The 7,161-nt window shown below is 35.6% G+C and overlaps 7 non-coding genes across 7 annotated transcripts; all 7 read left to right on the top strand.

Annotated features, from left to right (window-relative positions):
• Positions 1 to 3,547: 3,547 nt before the first annotated feature.
• Positions 3,548 to 3,619, top strand: Trnaa-ugc (transfer RNA alanine (anticodon UGC)). Its single transcript has one exon. It is a non-coding gene; the product is annotated as a tRNA-Ala (tRNA).
• A 71-nt stretch (positions 3,620 to 3,690) lies between these two features.
• On the top strand, positions 3,691 to 3,763 carry Trnav-cac (transfer RNA valine (anticodon CAC)). The gene has a single exon. It is a non-coding gene; the product is annotated as a tRNA-Val (tRNA).
• Positions 3,764 to 4,439: 676 nt separating this feature from the next.
• On the top strand, positions 4,440 to 4,512 carry Trnav-cac (transfer RNA valine (anticodon CAC)). The gene has a single exon. It is a non-coding gene; the product is annotated as a tRNA-Val (tRNA).
• A 1,233-nt stretch (positions 4,513 to 5,745) lies between these two features.
• Trnaa-ugc (transfer RNA alanine (anticodon UGC)) lies at positions 5,746 to 5,817 on the top strand. The gene has a single exon. It is a non-coding gene; the product is annotated as a tRNA-Ala (tRNA).
• A 71-nt stretch (positions 5,818 to 5,888) lies between these two features.
• Trnav-cac (transfer RNA valine (anticodon CAC)) lies at positions 5,889 to 5,961 on the top strand. Its single transcript has one exon. It is a non-coding gene; the product is annotated as a tRNA-Val (tRNA).
• An 855-nt stretch (positions 5,962 to 6,816) lies between these two features.
• Trnaa-ugc (transfer RNA alanine (anticodon UGC)) lies at positions 6,817 to 6,888 on the top strand. The gene has a single exon. It is a non-coding gene; the product is annotated as a tRNA-Ala (tRNA).
• A 71-nt stretch (positions 6,889 to 6,959) lies between these two features.
• Positions 6,960 to 7,032, top strand: Trnav-cac (transfer RNA valine (anticodon CAC)). Its single transcript has one exon. It is a non-coding gene; the product is annotated as a tRNA-Val (tRNA).
• Positions 7,033 to 7,161: the final 129 nt, after the last annotated feature.

Genomic DNA, 7,161 nt, shown 5'->3' with positions numbered 1-7,161 from the left:
GTTTTAAAATACTTGAACAGTCTTAGCTCCAACAAGCCCACTGGACTTGATGGTATCCCCTCAAAATTTATAAAGGATGCTGCAAATTGCATCGCACATCATCTCTCCCATATCATTTATTTGTCATTTATTCAGGGCGTGGTGCCAGCCGACTTGAAGTCTGCACGCGTTGTCCCTTTGTTCAAGAAAAATGACAAAACAGAAGTTGGCAACTACCGCCCCGTCTCTATTTTAAGTATTGTATCTAAGATATTGGAGAAAGTTATTTATGACCAAGTTGAAGATTATCTGACCAATAATGAACTTTTATTTAATTATCAATCTAGTTTCAGGCGCAAATTCTCTACTGAAACATGTCTTCTTCATTTGACAGATTTTATTCGTTTTAATATGGAAAAAGGACACCTTGTTGGTATGGCCCTGTTAGACCTTCAGAAAGCTGTTGATACAGTCAATCATAGTATACTGTTAATGAAACTTGGAGCTATTGGATTAAATGAATCAACTGTTAGATGGTTTTCATCATATTTGTCCGACAGGCACCAGTAAGTATCTGTCTCAGGTACATTTTCTTCACAAGCAAATATAACGGGTCCATTTTAGGTCTACTCCTTTTTTAATACAGCTAAATGATATGCCAGCAGTTGTAAAGCATAAGTTGCTCTTGTATGCGGATGACTATGCAATTCTAGTTCCTGGTAAACATAAAGATGAAATAGAATGTGCCATCTCCAATGAATTGGAAAGTGTAAGTGAGTGGCTTATATGTAATAAACTTTCATTGCACTTAGGCAAGACAGAAACAATTCTACTTGGGTCTAAGCAAAGGCTGAAATCACAAGGTGGTCTCAATGTCACCTGTAAAGGAGTTTCCATTGTAGCTAAAAGTTCAGTAAAGTACCTTCGTGCAACTATTGTTAACTCCTTATCTTTTGAAGACATGGCTATTTCAGTCATCAAAAAGGCTAATGCAAGACTCAAGTTTCTGTATAGGAAACGAGAATTCCTTAACAAAAACACTAAAAGGCTGCTACTTATGTCCATTATGCAGTGCCATTTTGATTTTACTTCTACTGTCTGGTTTAATTCCATTACCCAGGACTTGCGAAACAAGCTACAGGTTACCAGAACAAAATTATGAGGTTTATTTTAAATTTAGATTTTAGATCCCATATTGGCAAGGAACAGTTCACCACTTTAAACTGGTTACCCATAGCAAAAAGAGTAGACTTTATAACTCTCTGTCATGTTTTTAAAATACATACTAAAACAGCCCCTTCCTATATGATGGAACATTTTATTCCTGTGAGTACTGCACACAATTATATCACTAGGTTTAGAGTGTCAACTACGACCAATAGTGAAGATACATGTACTTTCGTTGATAGTGGACGCTATTCTTACCCAAAGGTCAACAGTTTTGGTAAAAAGTCATTTGCCTACCGTGGGTGTTCATTATGGAACAATTTACCACATGATTTAAGAAAGATCAAAACCTTGAATAAGTTTAAGTCCTCTATTAAGACACACTTGTTGGACTAGGACTGTTACTCTTTTATTCCTATATAATTTTTGTAATTATGTCTTAGATAGATTTATCAGAGTCCATACTCTTATGTTTTTCATTATAAAGCAAACTTTATGGTATAATATTTCATTTTATAATGCTCTAAAATGTCTTCCTATGTCAACCATTTAATATAATAAGGACCACAATGGAAATAAGGGATTTTTAATCTTTTTTGTGTTATCCTTAGCAATGTAATGTGGTTTTAACATGGATGCATGTATTTATTTGTATTTTTATCATGTATTTAAATGCCATGTTATGTACATTTTATTTCTGAAATAAATCTATCTATATATCTATCTATCTCCTCAATGACTGGTTTAGAGCCTATTTGCGAAGTGCGCCGCCTCAAGTTAACGTCCAAAGCTGGATCCACCCCTGTATGCATATCTTTAAGAAAGTTTTTATAAACAATTTTCAAGTTATATGAACCACGTGCCCCAGCATAAATACTCAAGCACCACAGTACCAACGCTATTAAACTCGTCAGAAATCGAATGCTGACCTCATTCTTGTCAGTGAATAAACTATAAGTTTGTTAGAGACATCAATACTGATACTTACACATTGGCTCAACTGTTTATTTTTACATGTGGCAAATAATAAACAATAAGAGGTAAAGTGTTTTGTAAAAAGGAAAGTTATAAGAAGGGCTATTACTAATCAAAGCGCTTAAAGCGTTGAAAGGCTTTCGGCTTACTACGTTTTGTGAATATAGTCGTGTTATTGTAAAACAAATAAACATAAACATCTAAAGATAGAATAAGCATGCTCATTAATTCCTTTATACTTTTATGCTAATACTCAATTAAATCCAAACCATTGACAATCAGTGACTTGAAATGCTCAATACTATATTAAATAATATGTGGAAACAATAACAAACTTATGAAGTAATTCTCAATTGCATATGAAACCGTACTTGGAATTTCTGTTTCATAAACAATGCACTGCCAGGGATACAGCTTGTATGCATTTTTAGTCAATTTACTTCCAGGGTAAGCGCGCTTAACCTAATACAATGCATATCATACACAATGCATTGAACATGATAATAAAGTTTATGTTTTAGGTCTCTTTCTTCAATGACAGTATCCTCGCGCAAAATTTCTCTGGATCGAATGACCCTCATACTATTTATTCCCTGTATGTATTGATTTATCTTAATATTGCCCTCAACCTATGTCACTCGTGGACAAAGCGAGCAGATTTATATCAGTGGTTTATAAATATGCATATGCAATATGCTCAAGACTTTGGGCTGAAATTCCTGAGACAAACTAAAAAATCTTCACACTCTTTCCTCTCCATTCGGCATTACATGACTGTACTCACAAACCGTTGAAGGTCGAAAGCCTGCCAACGCTTTTAGCGCTTTGATTTTAATTGTAATAGCGTATAATACGCATTTATTAATGGTTAAAGCTTATTAAAATGTACATACCCAAATAAATGGTTTAACAAAACAGTGTCAAGTAATAGCCGATTTATGGCTATTTTTTTAAACATATGAACTATATTTAGGAATGAACTATAAACACCAAAAAACTAATAATAGGATAAAATTAAATGATATACATGTAATTTTATTAATTTTGTTTTTACATTCATTGCTTGATTTGCTTGTTTGGTGGGAAAGTTGCCCAGTCGATCCGTACGAGGAGTACCCTTGACTGGCCTCTCAAAACTGACACTAGTTAGTACTGGTTTCTACTCAGGAAGAGGATTTGAGAAATTCGTATCAGCTGTCGGCACAATTGAACTGGGCGCAAGAGAGCCCTGGATTGTTTTATTGAGTAGTAAGCTATAAGACTTAGAAACAACTTGCGGATCACTCCCATAATTGTATGAATGAAGAAACTCAGGTTTATCTGTTAAAAACGCTCAACATTTGTCACGTATCGCAATATTAAAACCACCACTGAAATAAACTCGTCCTAGTTTATCTGAAAAGTTGTTATCATTTGTGATTAAATTGGGGATGTGGCTCAGTGGTAGAGCGTTCGCTTTGCATGTGAAAGGCCCCGGGTTCGATCCCCGGCATCTCCACATAATTTTATTTGATAAACATAGTTTGCTTAAATTGGATATTTACCTAAACATAAAATGTCCATATCGTCGGTTCCGTAGTGTAGTGGTTATCACTCTCGCTTCACACGCGAGAGGTCCTGGGTTCGAGACCCAGCGGAACCATTCTTCTTCATTTTACGTAATTCTTTACCTGATCAAGCGATTGACTAGTCAGTGATTAAGAAAATTATAATAAGATCGAGTTAAATGTTTGCTGTTAATGTGTTAAAACAAGTCATTGTATGGTTTTTAGGATGACGATCTTTTCACAACATATTCACGAAGTCCATTCCAAAACGGGAGGGCGAAAGGGAGCTCTGGATTGCTTTAATGAGAAGTATGGCATAAGACTAGGATACAACCTGACAGTGTTAGAGGTTGAAAAAAGCGCTTTTATAGCCGATCGTTGTTTGCCGTAAGATAAATGATAAGTGGAAACGGATTAAACTTTTGTATATATTTTAAGGGAAGCTCTACATTTTAAAGTCTTTTTTTCTATGAAAGGTGTGCTCAACAGTGAACGGCGGCCGCGATTTTGATATCCTGAGGAATCATTGGAGCTACATCATTCTGTTATTCGTTTAAAATGCTCCAACGCGTCTTCCGTTGTGGTGACAATAAGTTGAAAATTGAGAAGAGCTGTGAATATGGTCTGTTGGAAAAAAGTCTGAGTTTTACACGAGCGAAATTTTAAAAACCGAAGAATGAAGTGTATTAAAGCCATATATGAAATAAACACATCCAAGTCAATGGGAAAATATGTTATCTTACGTGAAGTATTTGGGGGATGTGGCTCAGTGGTTCCGTAGTGTAGTGGTTATCACGCTCGCTTCACACTTGAGAGGTCCTGGGTTCAAGCCCCAGCGGAACCATTCTTCTTCATTTTACTTATTTCTTTACCTAATCAAACGATTGACTAGTCAGTACTATAAGAATATTGTAATCAAATCGAGTAAAATGTTTGCTGTGAATGTGTTAAAACAAATCATTGTATGTTTTTAGAGTACCGATCTTTTCACAATATATGCACAAAGTTCAGTCCGAAACGGGAGGACGTAAGAGAGCTTTGGTTTGCTTTATTGAGTAATAGGCCATAAGACCAGGAAACAACCTGACATCAGAATCGTGACTTGTTTGTGGAACATTTGCATAACAATATGTTTGAAAATTATCCGGCTGATCTGTTAACTTCTTCATCAAGTTGATGTTTATAATTATGTTTGGCATAAAATGAAATGAAATAGAAAACATAATTGTATTTACTTACTTCTTTACCTAATCAAGCGACTGACTTCTCAGTAATTAAGAATATTGTAACACAATCGAGTAAAATGTCTGCTGTCAAGTGTTGAAACAAATCATTGTATGTTTTTAGAGTACGGATCTTTTTACAATATATGCACAAAGTTTAGTCCGAAACGGGAGGGCGCAAGAGATCTTTGGATTGCTTTATTGAGTAGTAGGCCACAAGACTTGGAAACAACCTGACATCAGAATCGTGACTTGTTTGCGGAACATTTGCATAACAATATGTTTGAAAATTATCCGGCTGATCTGTTATACCGTACCGTTCACTTCTTCATCAAGTTGATGTTTATAACTATTTGAAGTATGCTTGTTTTTAATGCTAAACGAATTGTGTATACTATATTTGATACGGTTTACTTTTCTCTACTATTAACCATGTTTTAAGTTGAAAACAGTGCTTTTATTACCGATTGTTGTCTGTCGTAAGATAAATGACTGGAAAACGGATTTAACTTTTGTATATACATGTATTTGAAGAGAAACCCTACATTTTAAAGTATTTTTCTTTTATAAAACAGTGTTCTCAACTGTAAACGGCGGCCCCGATTTTGATATCCTGAGGAATCATTGGAGCTACAACATTCTGTTATTCGTTAAAAATACTCCAACGCGTCTTCCGTTGTGATGACAATTAGTTGGAAATGGAGAAGAGCTGTGACTATGGTCTGTTGGTATCTTTTTATCTGAGTTTTACACGAGCAATATTGAAAAAGCGGGGAATAAAGTGTCTCAAAACCATAAATGAAATAAACACGTCCAAATTAATTGGAAAAGATGTTATCAGACGTGAAGTATAAGGGGATGTGGCTCAGTGGTAGAGCGTTCGCTTTGCATGTGAAAGGCCCCGGGTTCGATCCCCGGCATCTCCATATAATTTTATTTGATTAACACCGGTTGCTAAAATAAGATATTTACTTAAATATAAAACGACCAAATTGTCGGTTCCGTAGTGTAGTGGTTATCACGCTCGCTTCACACGCGAGAGGTCCTGGGTTCGAGCCCCAGCGGAACCATTGTACTTGCTTTTACTTATTTCTTTTCCTAATCAAGCGATTGACTTCTCAGTAATTAAGAATATTGTAACAAAATCGAGTAAAATGTCTGCTGTCAAGTGTTAAAACAAATCATTGTATGTTTTAGAGTACCGATCTTTTTACAATATATGCACCAAGTTCAGTCCGAAACGGGAGGGCGCAAGAGAGCTTTGGATTGCTTTATTGAGTAGTAGGCCAACAGACTAGGAAACAACCTGACATCTGAATCGTGACTTGTTTGTGGAACACTTGCATAACAATATGTTTGAAAATTATCCGGCTTATTTTTTCAACCGTACCGTTCACTTCTTCATCAAGTTGATGTTTATAACTTTTTGAAGTATGCTTTTTTCAATGCTAAACGTATTGTGTATACTATATTTGATACGGTTTACTTTTCTCTACTAAAAACCATGTTTTAAGTTGAAAACAGAGCTTTTATTACCGATTGTTGTCTGCCGTAAGATAAATGAGTGGAAAACGGATTTAACTTATGTATATACATGTATTTGATGAGAAACCCCACATTTTAAAGTATTTTTCTTTTATAAAACAGTGTTCTCAACAGTTAACGGCGGCCCGATTTTGATATCCTGAGGAATCATTGGAGCTACAACATTCTGTTATTCGTTAAAAATACACCAAAGCGTCTTCCGTTGTGGTGACAATTAGTTGGAAATGGAGAAGAGCTGTGACTATGGTCTGTTGGTATCTTTTTATCTGAGTTTTACACGAGTAAAATTTAAAAAAGGGGAATAAAGTGTCTCTAAACAATAAATGAAATAAACACGTCCAAGTTAATAGGAAAATATGTAATCATACGTGAAGCATAAGGGGGATGTGGCTCAGTGGTAGAGCGTTCGCTTTGCATGTGAAAGGCCCCGGGTTCGATCCCCGGCATCTCCATATAATTTTATTTGATTAACACCGGTTGCTCAAATAAGATTATTACTTAAATATAAAACGACCAAATTGTCGGTTCCGTAGTGTAGTGGTTATCACGCTCGCTTCACACGCGAGAGGTCCTGGGTTCAAGCCCCAGCGGAACCATTCTACATGTATTTATTATCGGAATTGAGAATGTAAAATTCGGTTGTGAGGTAGATTTTATAGGGTACTGTAGTTTATATAAGTTTTACATTTTCCTCGAGGAAATTACAAGTATTGGGTTATGTACTG

Source organism: Mya arenaria, chromosome 3, assembly GCF_026914265.1.
Source record: "Mya arenaria isolate MELC-2E11 chromosome 3, ASM2691426v1".
Classification (NCBI taxonomy): Eukaryota; Metazoa; Mollusca; class Bivalvia; order Myida; family Myidae; genus Mya; species Mya arenaria.
This window is presented reverse-complemented; position numbering and strand designations above follow the sequence as displayed.